Source organism: Planococcus citri, chromosome 2, assembly GCF_950023065.1.
Source record: "Planococcus citri chromosome 2, ihPlaCitr1.1, whole genome shotgun sequence".
Taxonomy (NCBI): domain Eukaryota; kingdom Metazoa; phylum Arthropoda; class Insecta; order Hemiptera; family Pseudococcidae; genus Planococcus; species Planococcus citri.
Window position 1 is genome coordinate 67,712,397 of NC_088678.1, and position 15,003 is coordinate 67,727,399.

Here is a 15,003-nt window from a genome sequence, read left to right on the forward strand (position 1 = left end):
TTAAAAAAAAAAAGGTGATGAAATTTTATAACAAAATATTTATTAACATTGGCTTTCTGTTTCAATTTGCACTCTAAAATTTGGTTTTGAAAATCAACATAATAATTCTGAGGATGTTGAGGAACTCTTCAAATTCAAAATGCGACTTAGAGTCATTATTTTTGATTATTATTTTTTTTTCAAAAACCACAACTTACAATTAGCTTAGGAAAATTTAATGACAATGTGTTAACTAAAATTCAATAATCCAAATTCATACTCATATCACGTTAATTTTGCCCAAAATACACACCTCCCGTCGGTCCCGTCCTCTCTTTCCTCTAAAAAAGAAGACAGAGTTTCTTTTTTCGAGATAAGTACATATAAGATTTACTCCTTTCCCCTCCACTCACTCATCTTCCCTCCTCACCCAGCAGTAGCGCATATTTTTTAATACTTTTGTTATTTATTTTTCAAACGAGAGAATTTTCAAAAAAAAATTTATACAACCTCCAATAAGTCTCTTTTACTTTTAATGAAATCCAGAATCAGCAATTTTGCCATTTTCGGACTAGGTATACTTGAACGAATTTTTAAAAAATTCAGCACAAATAATAAATTGCTCATGTGAAATTTTTATTTCTTTCCTTGCTTGTAAGACCATCTCATTATAAGACGCAAAACGTAATCGAAAACAGTGACATTAGAAATCTTTTCGAAAAGTGATATATGTACTTTCAGGTATTAGGGTAGAAATGAATTAAAAAATTACAATTTTTTCATTAGTTTAGGTAAACTTCCAATACCTCTACTGCTGATTTTTTTTTCATTTTTAAAACTTTGGAAAGCTTCAAAAACAATAGGTAGGTAGTAATTCTAAAAATTTTTATTCTTGCGGAAAAGTAGATAATAATTGGCCTGAGAAAAGAGAGAGCAAAATCTTCTAAAAGTTTGCAATTCATGGAAAAAAAATTATTTTTGACGTGAAAAACTGATGTTTTTGGTAACTAAATTTTTTATACCTACTCTATAAACGAGGGTAAATGATTTCAAAAATTAGTACATACTTTATTACTTGAAATGGCAAAACAAAGCTGAGGAAAGTAAAATCCGTGATTTCAGATAGACGAAGTTTTCCTTTATTCAATCAACCCCCCCCCCCCATCCAATAACAGTACATCGAAAAGTTATAAAACCTGAAAATAACCATAGTTTTAATAATAACGTCATTCGGGCCTAGGGAAAATATAATTTCGCTCAATTTTTATGGATGAAACTATACAGAGGTTTTTGAGAGGGGGAGGGGAAGGGAGGTCGACGCAAAAAAATACAAATTTTGCCGGTTGATATCATATTTATACGTATGATTTATAAAAATTTTCATTTTCAGTTTTGGATTTATTGAGACCTAAATGTAAATTTTTTTATTTTCAAATAAGAAACAAATTGATTCGAGCTAAGCAAAGGCGAAATTTTTTTGAAAATTTGATCTCGAGATGCCTAAAAACGATGTCTTTTTTTTAGAAAGTTGAGTTTGAAAAAAAAGGGGACATGGCTCGTGCGAACCGAGTGAACAAATTTCTGAAAATTTGTGTTTAGAGAAGTAATAAACAGATTTTTTTATCACAGGTCTTTCTTTTGCCGGCCCCTCCAGAAAGTTTAGGCCTGGGACAAACTGCCTTCTTTGCCTCCCTCCTCTCGACGGCCCTGAATTTTTGTAACGGTGGACACTATGAATTGAAACGACTTTCGGAGCATTTTTCAACCATTGAAAATTCCTTTTGGAAAATATTTACACAGTTTTCATTTTTTTTGCCCGAATTTTTTCAAACATTCCTCGAAATGGCTGGAAAAATCATCAATTTTGAAAATTTGATCAAAAATGGTCGCGAAAAAACGTTTATTGAGCTTTTTAAATCTGCTCAAAATGAATTTTACTTCTTTTTTCCGAAGTAAACTTTTTAATGGCAGAAAATGACGCAAAATTGGAAGGAAATAATGATTTGTTACACTGCCAAAAATGACCTTACTTCCAAGATACTTGCCTCAGTTCCCTTCACAGGTACGATGAGACTCAATATTTTTCCAGGTATGTAGTCTTCCACTCAAAGTAAATTACCTTACCTCGTCAATTTCGGTTAAAATCATGACAGGCCTACGTTTTTTTTTCAATTCACCCCAATGAGGATTATTGAAATGATCACAAGATTTCAAATTTTCAAAGTTCGAAAATCATTTTTGAACTCGTGCCAATTTTGAAACACCTCATACTCATTCAAAAACCTACATCTCATCATTACATCAAAAAAAAAAAAAAAAATCAGTAGCACGATTTACCCAGCACCCTATCCCTCTCAATGATACACACGCGAATAAGTTTACTCTCCATGTATCAGTTTTTATTATTAATAGCTCGTTCTCTTTCTCTGCAGTACGTTTGGTTCCGCTCTCTCGAGTTTTTTTTCCTCGCTTCTTTCGCGATTTTTTTTCTCGTGTAACCGGAGGTACGACGAGCGACGTTTTTTCTTTTTCATTTTTTGGCCATTTTTTTGCGTTCGCCTCGTGGCAATTGCCACGTTTCCTATTCACCCCTTAGTCATCATTCTTGTCTAAAACACGTACAATGCGGCGTAAATCGACGATACTCTGTGTCTGGCTGAGTATTTCTTCTTAACTTCTTTATAATAAATTGTCACTTTTTCCGACTGTCGTTAAACTGTATACGTTGCGTTCTAGTATTTTTTCGGCTGTGATTTATAACTCTTGTGTGCTCTCTCATCGTATAATATACAGTTCGTAATCCCTTCCTCCCTCTTGCTCTACTGCTGCGAGCATCTCCTTTGCGTCAAATCTTTTCCTATGTTAGCTATATACAGTGAGAGAGATATAAAGTATAAAAAAATAGGTAACTTTATGAGAATTTTATCCACTTTTTCCCTCTCTTCATGTAGATCATCCATCGCATTTCAGGTGATATTATTTCACGATGATGGCGTAGGTTTCCTTTTCGTTTTCCTTTTTTTTTCTTCTTCAACAACTTGGTTAAAAAAAATCTAATTACATACTCTTGTCACGTTGTTTGATGTTTGTTGTTTCTCTTTTTTAAAAATTGCTTCCTTTGAAATCGTCTGAGTGCCCCCGCTGGCTGCATGGCTCGTTCATCTCGAACGTTAAAAAATAAAATAAAAAAAATAGAAATGAAAAATTTCTCATTTAAAGTGCTATATAAGGCTGGCTTTCTCTCTCTCAACCTCGATGTTTTTCGTCGATACAGAGAAAAAAACAAGAAGAAAACGACGAAACCGGAGTAGAAGCTGCAGAGGAAAAAAAACTCTTCAAATTGAACGATCGGGATTCGTTTAGACATGATCCAATATAAAAAAATCCCTCATTGCATTTAGATAGAAATTTGTTGCGGTACAGTGTACACTTTAGTAATCGTCTTGTCACATTCGCTTTTCTTTGATAGTTTCTCTCTCTGTCTACCCTTTAATATCGCGTGCGTGGTTTTTTTCCTCTGTACTTTACTGCTGCTGCTGCTTGTGTTTCCAGTTTCCAAGATGAAGAAAAGGAAAACGCGGCGGCCGCGGCGGGTTGTGTGTTTTTAATGTAAAACGTTATTGGTTTTACACTTTATATATTTTTTTACGAGCTGATGATGAGTTTTGTGGGCGCTTTGTACTCACTCGTACTACTAGTAACGAGTTGATACGTGTGTACGATACGATAGGATAGGATGATGAGATGAACGAAAAAAACGAGAGAATGAGAAGAAATAGCCCCAAGTTGTTGTCGGTGGGCTAGCGAAGTGTTGGCGAACAAATTGAACCAAAAACCGATGAAAGAGAAATGGAAATTTTTAAATTGTGTAGAAATCGAAAGTGATGGTGTTTCGAGTTTTTTTTTCTTGATGGAAGGTTTTGGAAAAGTAGTGTACAAAATCAAGCATCTATTTCAGAATGTACTACCTAATATGAATTTACTAGTATCAATTAAGTTTTTTTATTCTTGTAAGTGGGTAAATTATGCAAAATAAAGATGGACACAATCCAATTTCTTCAGTTTTTTCAAAGGGGAGGAGAGCATTTCTTAGATCGAGAAAGTAAGCCAGTAAAAAATGTATTTCAGTATTCTTCACCGTTTCTAAATTTTTTTTTAAAAAAAAGCTGAGTTGTAAAAAGATTAATTTTGAAAGATATTGAAAAATTAGCAAAAAAGATATATAAACAACATTTTCTCGAAATCGACAGAAAATTATCAAAAAGTGGCGGAGGCTATGCTATAAGCAAAGCTCAGCTGAAAGCTGTGCGAGATCTGAGCTTTCAACCGAAAAATAAAATTTAAAAAATCATTGAAAACTGAAAATGAAATCGAAAATTTTTAACCTTAAATCAAAAACAAAGAATAAAATCGAAAACACTGGAAATGAAATCCTAAACTAAGAATAAAACTAATACAACTGAAAATTTTTAAAAATTAAATTAAAATTGAAAATAAAATTGAAAAAATCAAAACCTGAAAATGAGAGAGGAAATTCTGAATAGAAAACTGAAAACTGAAAATAAAATCAGAAACTGATGACAACAAATTGAAAATTGAAAATCAAGTTAAATAGTAAGAAAATGGAAACTGAAAATGAAGCTCGAACTCCACAAAATAGAATAAAACTAAAAACTAAAGTGAAGCTCAAAATTCTGCGCATAAAATCAAAAACTAAGAATGACAATTAAATTTTTTATGGAAACTGAAAATGAAATCACTGAATCAAAAACCCTGAAAATAACATCGAAAAAACCAAAACATCACTTTTCTGAACAGGATGAAAATTCAAAATAAAATAAAAACCGAAAACAGAAAGTAGAATCAAAAATTGGTGGTAAAAACTCGCAGATTGAAAATGAAATAATTGAAGATTCAAAATATTAAATTGAAAACATAAAATGAAACTGAAAACTCTTCAGAAATCAAAAATCAAAAATGAAACCAAAATCGTGAAAATGAAATTAAAACTCGAAAATGAAAAACAAACTGCCAATCTGGAAATCAAAAATTCAAAATGAAATGATAAACTGAAATTAAAACTGAAACCTGAACACGAATTTGAAAATGAAAATAAAAACTAGGAGTAAAATGAACAGCTAATCTGAAAATTCAAAAACCCAAAATGAAACGAAAAACTAAAATTAAACCTAAAACCTATACCAATAAATACTCGTAGAAAACCAAGAATTAAATCAAAAAACCTAGAAAATTGAGTTCAAAACTGTTGAGACTGAAAACTGAGAATGAACTTGAAAAACTGCAAAAATAGAACTAAAACTAAAAACAAAATTGAAAATTTTGAAATAAAATCGAAATCTCAGAATACTTGAAATATTATAAAATGAAAACGAAATAAAAACAAACAAAAAACTGAAAATAAAACAAAAAACTCTGAAAATAGAATAGAAAACTGAAAATTCAACCAAAAGCTCTTAAAAAAATGTAACTCAAAAACTGAGATCGGAATCAAAACTCGACTCAAAATGAATCAAAAACTGTAAATAAAACTAAAATAAAAAAATGAAACCGAAAACTGAAAATAAACTTGTTAAACTGAGGGTCAAAACTTTTGCATGTACCGAAAGCTCTGAAGTTGACTAAAAATTAAAACAGAAATTTGAAAATCAAAATATTGATATTTAATTTAAATGAAATCAGAAACTGAAAATGAATTTCTAAAGCTCAAATTGAAATCGGGAGCTGAAAATGAAATTAAAAACTTTTAATACAATTGTAATAGTTACCTAAATAGAGAATTACTGGTAATAATGGTATATGTAATAATGATTCGTAGAGGCAGGATAATAGGAAATAACTCCTCAGGGGGTGAGAATCTCCCAATGCCTATTATATAAAAGTAGGCAACTCAATAATCCTCTGGACACTATACATGCTAGTTTTTTCTGAACTCCATAACCAATAAATTAGTTACGAGACAACAATTTACGTATTATTTTATTGATGAAATAAATATCAATGAAACACAATAAATCGTCGTGAGAATCATAAGGTATTAATTATAAAATACACAAGGTTAATTAATACGGTATCATAAAATAGGTGATTAGCACTAGATTACGTTATGCAGGGAACAAATTTACTCAGGATGTAAGTCCTGGCATACTGGTTAACGAAATGGGCTAGATTAAAATTATCTAATCCTAATTTTAATCCTTACTCTGCTCGTAAGTAGGTAATATATCTAAAATATATGAAAAAATGCTCTACTTACGAGACACTTCTACATTATTAGCAATGAAAGCATCGATAATGTGATTGGTGGAGAGTGTTCCAACTCATACCCAACTATTCGCGTTAATTGTCTCCAATTAAGGGGTCTAAAATACCTACGACGACTCTGAATTCTATATCGTAATACATTTTGATACTGGGTACATACTCTCATGGTCGACTAATGAGAGATGATCCAAAATGCCATAAAAACTCGAGGATCCCTTTGATACATACCGCGAATTACGTTAAATTGACACAAATTCACACCGAACAACCGGGTAATAATTTAGATTGAATAAAAAGCAAGGAGGCCGAAGCCTGAGATAGTCAAGAGAGTTGACCACTGTACCGAGAGCTCGAGATCTTGCACAGATAGTGAAGAAGGTGTTTTTCGCCATCCTGGTCCAGACCCAGGATCGCGGTAATTTACATACGTAACCTTTCCCCGCTACCTCTAAACCAGTTATTATATGAAATACTACCACAGAGATAGTTACAATAGTGACCACCATCCGCAGTCAGGGCATATCTGCTCATCACACAATCAAACTCGAAACTTCAAGGAAAAAAATTAATGATCTTTGGATGTTTCGGCAAAAAGCAAAAATTCCTGATCAATTTTGGCCAATTTCAGTTTTTTTATTTTATTTTCAGTTTTCAAATTTCATTTTTAAAGTTTTTAGTTCTACGTATTTTTCAGTTTCATATTTCATTTTCATTCTTTTCAATTATTATATTTTACGTTTTCGATTTTCTTAATTCTTAATTATCAGAATTTTATATTTCAAATTTCTCAGAAGGTTCTGTTTTTTTTTTCTATCAAATTTGCTCAATAAGTCAAAAAGTGTCGGAAAACGTCGATTTTAGGCAAAATAGTCAAGAAGTGCCCATTTTTATCAAAATTGTCGATTTTCGTCAAAATTTTCCATTTTTATCAAAATTGACCATTTCTGGTAAAATTGTCAAAAGGGGCCGCCAATTTTTGCAAAATCGCTAAACAGTCCTGTTCTCGACAAGATTGCCCCAAAAAACCACTAACTACTTTTGCCAAAATTGTCAGAAAATTCCGTTTTTTGTCAAAATTGAGATGCAGAGTTAATTTTTGGCGAGTTGTTGAAAAAATTCTCAGGAAGTAATTTTTTGTGAAATAATCAAATGGTCGTAATTTTGGCCAAAATTGATCAGGAATTTTTGATTTTTGCCAAAACGTTAATTTTTTTCCTTGAAGTTCCACTTTTTCATCGAGGAAGTGGTGAGAGGGGGGGCAAATCGGAAAAATGTTAAAATATAAAGGTTTTCTGATAGAAATGGACCACATCCGAAGATCAAAATTCAGAAGAAAAAAACAACATGAAAATATTCATTTTTTTTGAGGAAGAAGGCAAGTTCCATTTTCTCACCACGTAGAGAGGGGTGAAAAAATGTATCAATAAAATGAAAATGGACCAAATTTAAGAAATAGAAGGTAAATTACGTAAAATTTTCAATTTTTCGGATTTCTTTGTACGATGAATCGATCTAAATCGATAAATCTGACTCAAGAATATTGAAATAAATCGAACAATTCGACTGACAAAACATAACAACTCAAAATAAAAGCAATATTTATTTTACAAGGTCGTTGACCTAAAGATCAACAAACCTAACGAAAACAAAGAACTGAGCAAGAGCTCGATGACTTTATAACTCGACGATTAAATCAATATTAACGCGACAATTTACGAAACATAACGATTACAACGAATAAACGAATACCTATTTAACAGCCAATGATTTCTCACGAAATTTAGAACATTTTAACTCGACTAAATAGCCACGTATTAATATTACGCGATTTTACGTAAACAAAATTTATTTTTATTTTAAATAAAAAAACAAAAGTTACCGAACACTTTTCGATACGTTACGGTTACAAGACCAATTTTGCCAACACCCCACCATAAAAATATTTTCCCTAACACGCGTACCACTTAAACAAACGAAAAACTTGTTGCTTCTTATCATTACCGGTGTTTGTAAACACTACGATCAAAAATATTTTTACAGCAAAATTTCACTTAAACTATACTTAAGAATTATAAAAATCGACTCGAACACAATAGTTAAACGCGATATAACATTTTACATAAACGTTCGAACACCGTACGGGTAGTGGCTTTCGTTAATAAATCAGCCAGTTGATCTATCGATGAAACTTTTTGTAGATAGATCACATTTTTAAGAATCAGATCGCGAATATGGTGATAACTGACATCTATATGTCTGGCACGTTTTGATTCGACCTTATTCGCTACGACAATCGCTGCGTTAGAATCGCAATACACCGGAACGGTGTCAATACGAACTTCCAACTCAAGAAATAAATTTCGCCATGCCAAGACTTCCTTACCAGACGTACTTAAAGCGACATATTCAGCCTCACACGACGAAAGACTTACACAATTTTGTTTCTTGACTACCCAGTCAATTACATTGCCATAGTGCAATATGAAAATTCCAGACGTTGACTTCCTATCTAAACAATCACCGGCGAAATCTGAATCTACGTACACTCTTACAGAGTGTTTATCGACAAATTCAGGTATTAAGTAAGTAAGTTTCACGTTTAACATACTACGTAGATACCTTAAAATACGCTTGCTGTATTCGAACAGCTCCTTATTTGCCAAGTGCTGGTATCTGCTTAGGAAGTTTACAGCATATGCAATGTCAGGACGTGTTCCTCTTGCAATGTAACTTAAACTTCCTAAGAGACCTCTCACTTTGGTTTCGAAACTTTTATCGAGCTTGAGATTAGTAATCTTCAAGTTCGGTTCGATTGGAGTAGAAATACTGTTCGAATTAGACAGCCCATATTCACTAACTAACTGTTCGATGTATGAATTTTGATGAATTTCCAAACGATCTTTACTACGATTAATTTCCATACCAATAAATTTCTTACATTGTTCCAGGTCTCTGATTCCAAAACGCTCATTCAGACTCTTAACTAACCACTCGATAAGACGATCATCACATCCTGTGATAAGAAAATCGTCGACGTAAACAACGAACACACATCGAAGAGGATTTTCAGAATCATCGTAAACACATGGATCTACTTTGCTTCTAGAAAAACCCAACGATAACAGGTACGAGTTTAGCTTAGCGTTCCAGGACTTCGGACTTGTTTTGAGACCGTATAACGATCTCTTTAACACGTATACTACTCCTTTCTCTTCGTTAGTCCCTTTAGGTGGATTGAACATGACATTTCGATTAATGTCACCGTTCAAGAACGCTGTGCTAACATCCAATTGGCGTAATTGCCAACGATTTACTACCGCAAGATTTAGCATCGATCGAATGATCGGTTGGTTTGGGGTCGGCGCGTATATTTCATCTAACTCGTAAAAATGACTATCTTTAAAACCATGTAAAACCAATTGCGCTTTATACTTTACCCCACCATTCGAGTTGATTTTTTTCTTCAAAACCCACTTACTGTCTACCTTCGAATAATTTTCACCTTTTACGCTACTTTCAGATACCGGATACCAAACGTCTTTTACTTTCATCGCCTTTAACTCTTCGTCGATCGCTACCTTCCAGTACTTCGCTTCTGGACCGTTCAGAGCTTGTTCATATGATAAATCATTGACGCTAGCCAATGCAAAATCAGCAAAATCGTCGGATCGATCGTCGGTAGCTGAAGTATCAATCATACTACGATCAACGTGAATTTCACCGCTACGTTCGGCTTCGCTCAACTCATCTGGGTTTACCCAAGATGAGCACCCAGGAGCTGGCTCCACTGAACTACGTATTTCACTTTGAACCGTAGGTACGATCTCTACGTCGCTAACACTAACTGTTACCGATGTTTTTAACAAATGATCGTTGATGATATCGTGTATCTTACGCGTTTCATCAACTTCTACGCAACTCGAATTTGTGAATTTATTTCGTAAAACATCGTACAATACATAACCTGTCTCTGTAAAACCTAACAACACCATATCTATCGACTTCTCATCGGTTTTCTTTCTCTTTTCAGGCGGTACCAGAACTCGTGCAACGCTTCCAAACAATCTCACTCTCGATAAATCCGGCTTTCTACGATTCCACAGCTCGTACGGTGACAGATCGTTCAAGGCAGAATGCGGTAAACGATTGTACACGTAGTTTGCCGTGTAAGCAGCGTAAAGCCAGAATTTATTCGTTAAACCTCCTTCGTACAACAGAGCTCGCATTTTTTCTTGGATGGTTCGAAAGAAACGTTCGACGGTGCCATTATGCTGCTTTTCATAAGGCTCACTGTTCTGCATAGATATGCCTTTCTCATCGACAAACTCTTTAAAGGTACCTCCGATAAACTCACTAGCGTTATCGCACCTGATACGCTTTACTTTCGTATTCCACAACGTTTCACTAATATTGACATATTTTTTTAGGTAGGTACCTACTTCGGCTTTACTTCTCATTCCGAACGTTACTCCCCATCTCGTACAGTCATCTACGAAGCCAATCAAATATCACTCGCCTTCTAGTCCTTCTGTAATAGGACCCATTACGTCAATATGAACAAGATCGAGCGGGTTCGGATACCTATACCTACTTGAATTGTAGGTATGTTTCTTTTGTTTTGCTTTACAGCAAATTTGACACTGATTGAAAGGTGGGCAATCACATCCACGTAACTCAGGAATCTTATCTAGTACCGTCTTGCTCGTATGAGCCAACCTACGATGCCAGATGTCACCTTCACCTTTTAATTTACTAATTTTTTTCGTATTTTTCAGATTTACATCACTGTCACTAATCGTACTGGTATTTCCTATACCTACACTTGAAACGTTCGAAACTACAACTCCAGAATCATTACCTATCGTCGTCAAGGAAATACCTACATTTGTCGAGTCACTAGTATCGTCAGAAATTAACGCAGATGAATAAGAACAACTTGAATATAACATAGGAGGTATATTAATCATAAATTGAATCGTATATAATCCATTATCATTAAGCATTAATTTAGACACTAAATTTCCCGCAGGATCGACCAAACGAGGATCTTCGTCGAAGAAGAAACGATAACCGTTCGCTACGATTTTCGACACGGACAGAAGACTAAACGAAAGAGTAGGTACAAAGAATACCTCATTTAACCAATAGACGTTTCCGTCATCGGCTAAAACTCTCAATCGACCAACTCCTTCTTTCATCAGGGATACTTCCCGATGAGCGGATTGTAAAGTTTCCTGAACTTTCCTCTCATCGTGCAATATCCCTGGATGCTTCAGAAAATGTGAAGTCGCACCACTATCGACGACAAACGTGATAAAATCGACGCCGTCGTCGTCATTTGTCTCGACATACGCATTTTCTTCACCGAGATTGAAAGCAGTCGAGTCGCCTAAAAAATAGTTCGACCCGATATTCACGTTACGCGAAGTACCGAAGTTAGATATCGCGACACTGTCTCCAAAACTACTACGACCGAACTGAGTTTTAACGAATTCATCTACGATATTACACCTACGACCTTCATCTAACGAAAAATTTTCCTTTTTTTCAGGTGTCGATGAATAAAGACCTAACGCTATCGACGGACGAGGACCTGACGAACCGGACGAACCTGCAGTACCAGACGTACCCGACGTACCACTCGACGAACCGTTACCACCATTATTACGCGATGAATCACCGTTCTGTGGGCAGTTTCGACCGATATGCCCTGTCAGATTGCAACGATAGCAAACGATACTTCCCCGAGGGTTGGTATCGTTCCTAAAGTTCCCTCCGGCGGATCGACAAGACTTGGCCATATGGCCCCGTTTATGACACTTATAACAGGTACGATCCTTGGCTTGAACGAAGCCACTACTACCGCTACGATCACCGTTACCGTTCAACGAATTACCGGACGAGTTCGAATTACTACTACGCGATTTATTATGATTACGATTATGTTTATTACCGGATTGGTTGTTATCGGCGGCGGCCATCGCGGACCCGGTACTAGTCGAACCTTTCGAAGTCGAGGAGTTCTTCGAGGCATCTTCCAAACTCAAAAGTAACGATGAAATTACTTTTGGATTTGGGTCTCCAGCTGTGACGTGAACTAGTCCTCGAGCAGTCATACGCACTGACTCATACTTAGGTAAGTTGCCTAACGCATTGATCAGATACGTATAGATTTCCGATGGAGTTAACTTCACGTCCAAACTCTCCATATTGTTGACTAGCGTATAAAATGCCTCTAGGAACTCCTTCGGACTCTTGTACATATCGATGACAATCTTCGAAATACGGGTTCGACAGTCGATAATTGCTGCTTGGTTTTCCGCCTGGTACAAGGAGTTGAGCTCCGTCCAGAATACGTACGGATCCTCTGTCTCCTTGACCAGTCGGAAAACGTTCTCAGCTACGTGCCTAATTAAAATTTCTAAAGCTTTCGCTTTTTTACGCGGCGATAACGAATTTACTTGGAGAATCGCGGTTTGAAGTCCTTTGGCCGACAAAATAACCTTTATTTTTCTCTTCCAGGACACGAAGCCGGTACCGCGAAAGAACATCGACTCCATTACACGATTATCACCGGCACCGAACATACTACCAGACGAACTACTCGAATCGGATTCTACAGCTACTTCGTCTGACTTGTCGTCGTCATCGCTACTTTCACTAACGTCGCTCGGATCGTCGGATGGACCAGGAGGTGGAGGAGGTGGAGGACCGGAAGATGGATTAGACGGAGGAGGAACGGAATCAACAGGGATCGACGGATCGTTGGAAATATCACCGGAACCCGCAGAACTCGTACCAGCTTCGGTATCACCTGCTGACTCAGATACGTGCTCGACGTTTACTTTACTTTTACCTTTCGACCTCGGTATACTTTGTTCTGGTTTTTCTTTTTCAGAACAACCACGAAACTCGGCGCTCGATTTACGCTTATCCGAACTACTATTGTCGTCGTCTACGTTGACCGATTTTCCTGACCGCAAATAGGACAGGACTGTCGACATTTACTTCGTCGAACACTACACGAACCAATACGCTGAAGCTACACAAGCCAGAAAATTCCACACAGGACGTCGAATTGCGAAACAGAGCTTTCACGAACTACGCTCTACGCTACCATGTACGATGAATTGATCTAAATCGATAAATCTGACTCAAGAATATTGAAATAAATCGAACAATTCGACTGACAAAACATAACAACTCAAAATAAAAGCAATATTTATTTTACAAGGTCGTTGACCTAAAGATCAACAAACCTAACGAAAACAAAGAACTGAGCAAGAGCTCGATGACTTTATAACTCGACGATTAAATCAATATTAATGCGACAATTTACGAAACATAACGATTACAACGAATAAACGAATACCTATTTAACAGCCAATGATTTCTCACGAAATTTAGAACATTTTAACTCGACTAAATAGCCACGTATTAATATTACGCGATTTTACGTAAACGAAATTTATTTTTATTTTAAATAAAAAAACAAAAGTTACCGAACACTTTTCGATACGTTACGGTTACAAGACCAATTTTGCCAACATTCTTATACATTTTGAGAACTGTAGGAGGGAAAAAATTCACGGGGTGAGAGCGAAAAAAAACGAAAAAATTCCATCATAAAGTACACTCTAAAATCTATATCTATTGGCTGGCCTGAGAAGGTACCCAGCAAAGCACAGGTATCTACAGCATCCGAACACGTATCGTAAACAAACCCCATTGTCTTTGAGAAGCAAGTGCTCCACACACATTTATGATTTGTGTATTATATTTGCCCACAATATGTTCATTAAAAAGTCAAATATGCATATCTAGTGAAATATACTCAACGGTTACCCAGCCCAGTCGGTCGCAGTCTCGCAGTCGGTTTTTCCTCGCAATTCTACTTACGTACATAATAAAGGCACAACATAAGAGAATTTTACGCTTCACCAGAAGTGTCCACTTGATAAAAATCATAATACAGACTATACGTATATATGTATCTTATCCAGGGGAAAAAAAAGGATCCCTCATGCGGTTGCGGTGAATTTCGCGTGTGTGTAATGCTTATTATACCTACACGTACCACAAAGTACACACTCGAATCGCTAAAATCACAACAATAAGTTTGAATTTATAATCAAAACATACCATAGCCCTACACTTCTATACGTACGAGTATAAAGGATATAAGTGGAAGATGGTCTGTACTCTGCGTGTGTTTGTGTATTCGTATTGTCGAGCAAGAAGGGGTATAGGAGAGTACGAGTGGAGCATGGAGACGATATGTATTTCAGCATTGTTACCGAATCTAAACGTGATTATTGAGAGATTTTGGGTTTCGCGTATGATAATTGTATTTCGACACCGTTTAAGAGCTAAGTTTATTATTCTAAGACACTCGACGAGCCATTTTTAAGGGTTCAAGTTGATGCTTTTTAATAGCGAGTAAAGCAAGAAGAAAAAAAAATACAAAGCTTCCCTCGTTTTGATTATCGTTTAATATACACGCCAAAGAGCCATACAGCAGCAATCCTTGATCCTTTGGCTCTTCAATTTTCATGTGGTTTTACTATTTGTATTATAGGTACTCGTACTTGTTAGTAATTGTGTACGATTTATGGTTTATCCCGTTCTTTTTTTTGTGCATCGCTATATACTTAAAACAATTTTCACCGAGGTTTTCATCAATCTTTTAATTAACGAGTTGAGCTGTGTAGCAAAAGAATCGCGACGATATGGTCCGATTAA

At 35.6% G+C, this 15,003-nt stretch overlaps 1 long non-coding RNA gene across 3 annotated transcripts in view; it reads right to left on the reverse strand.

Moving 5' to 3' along the window:
• The window catches only part of LOC135837358 (uncharacterized), a 294,134-nt gene that overhangs the window by 51,091 nt on the left and 228,040 nt on the right, over positions 1-15,003 (reverse strand). The gene's annotated exons all lie outside the window — the stretch shown is intronic.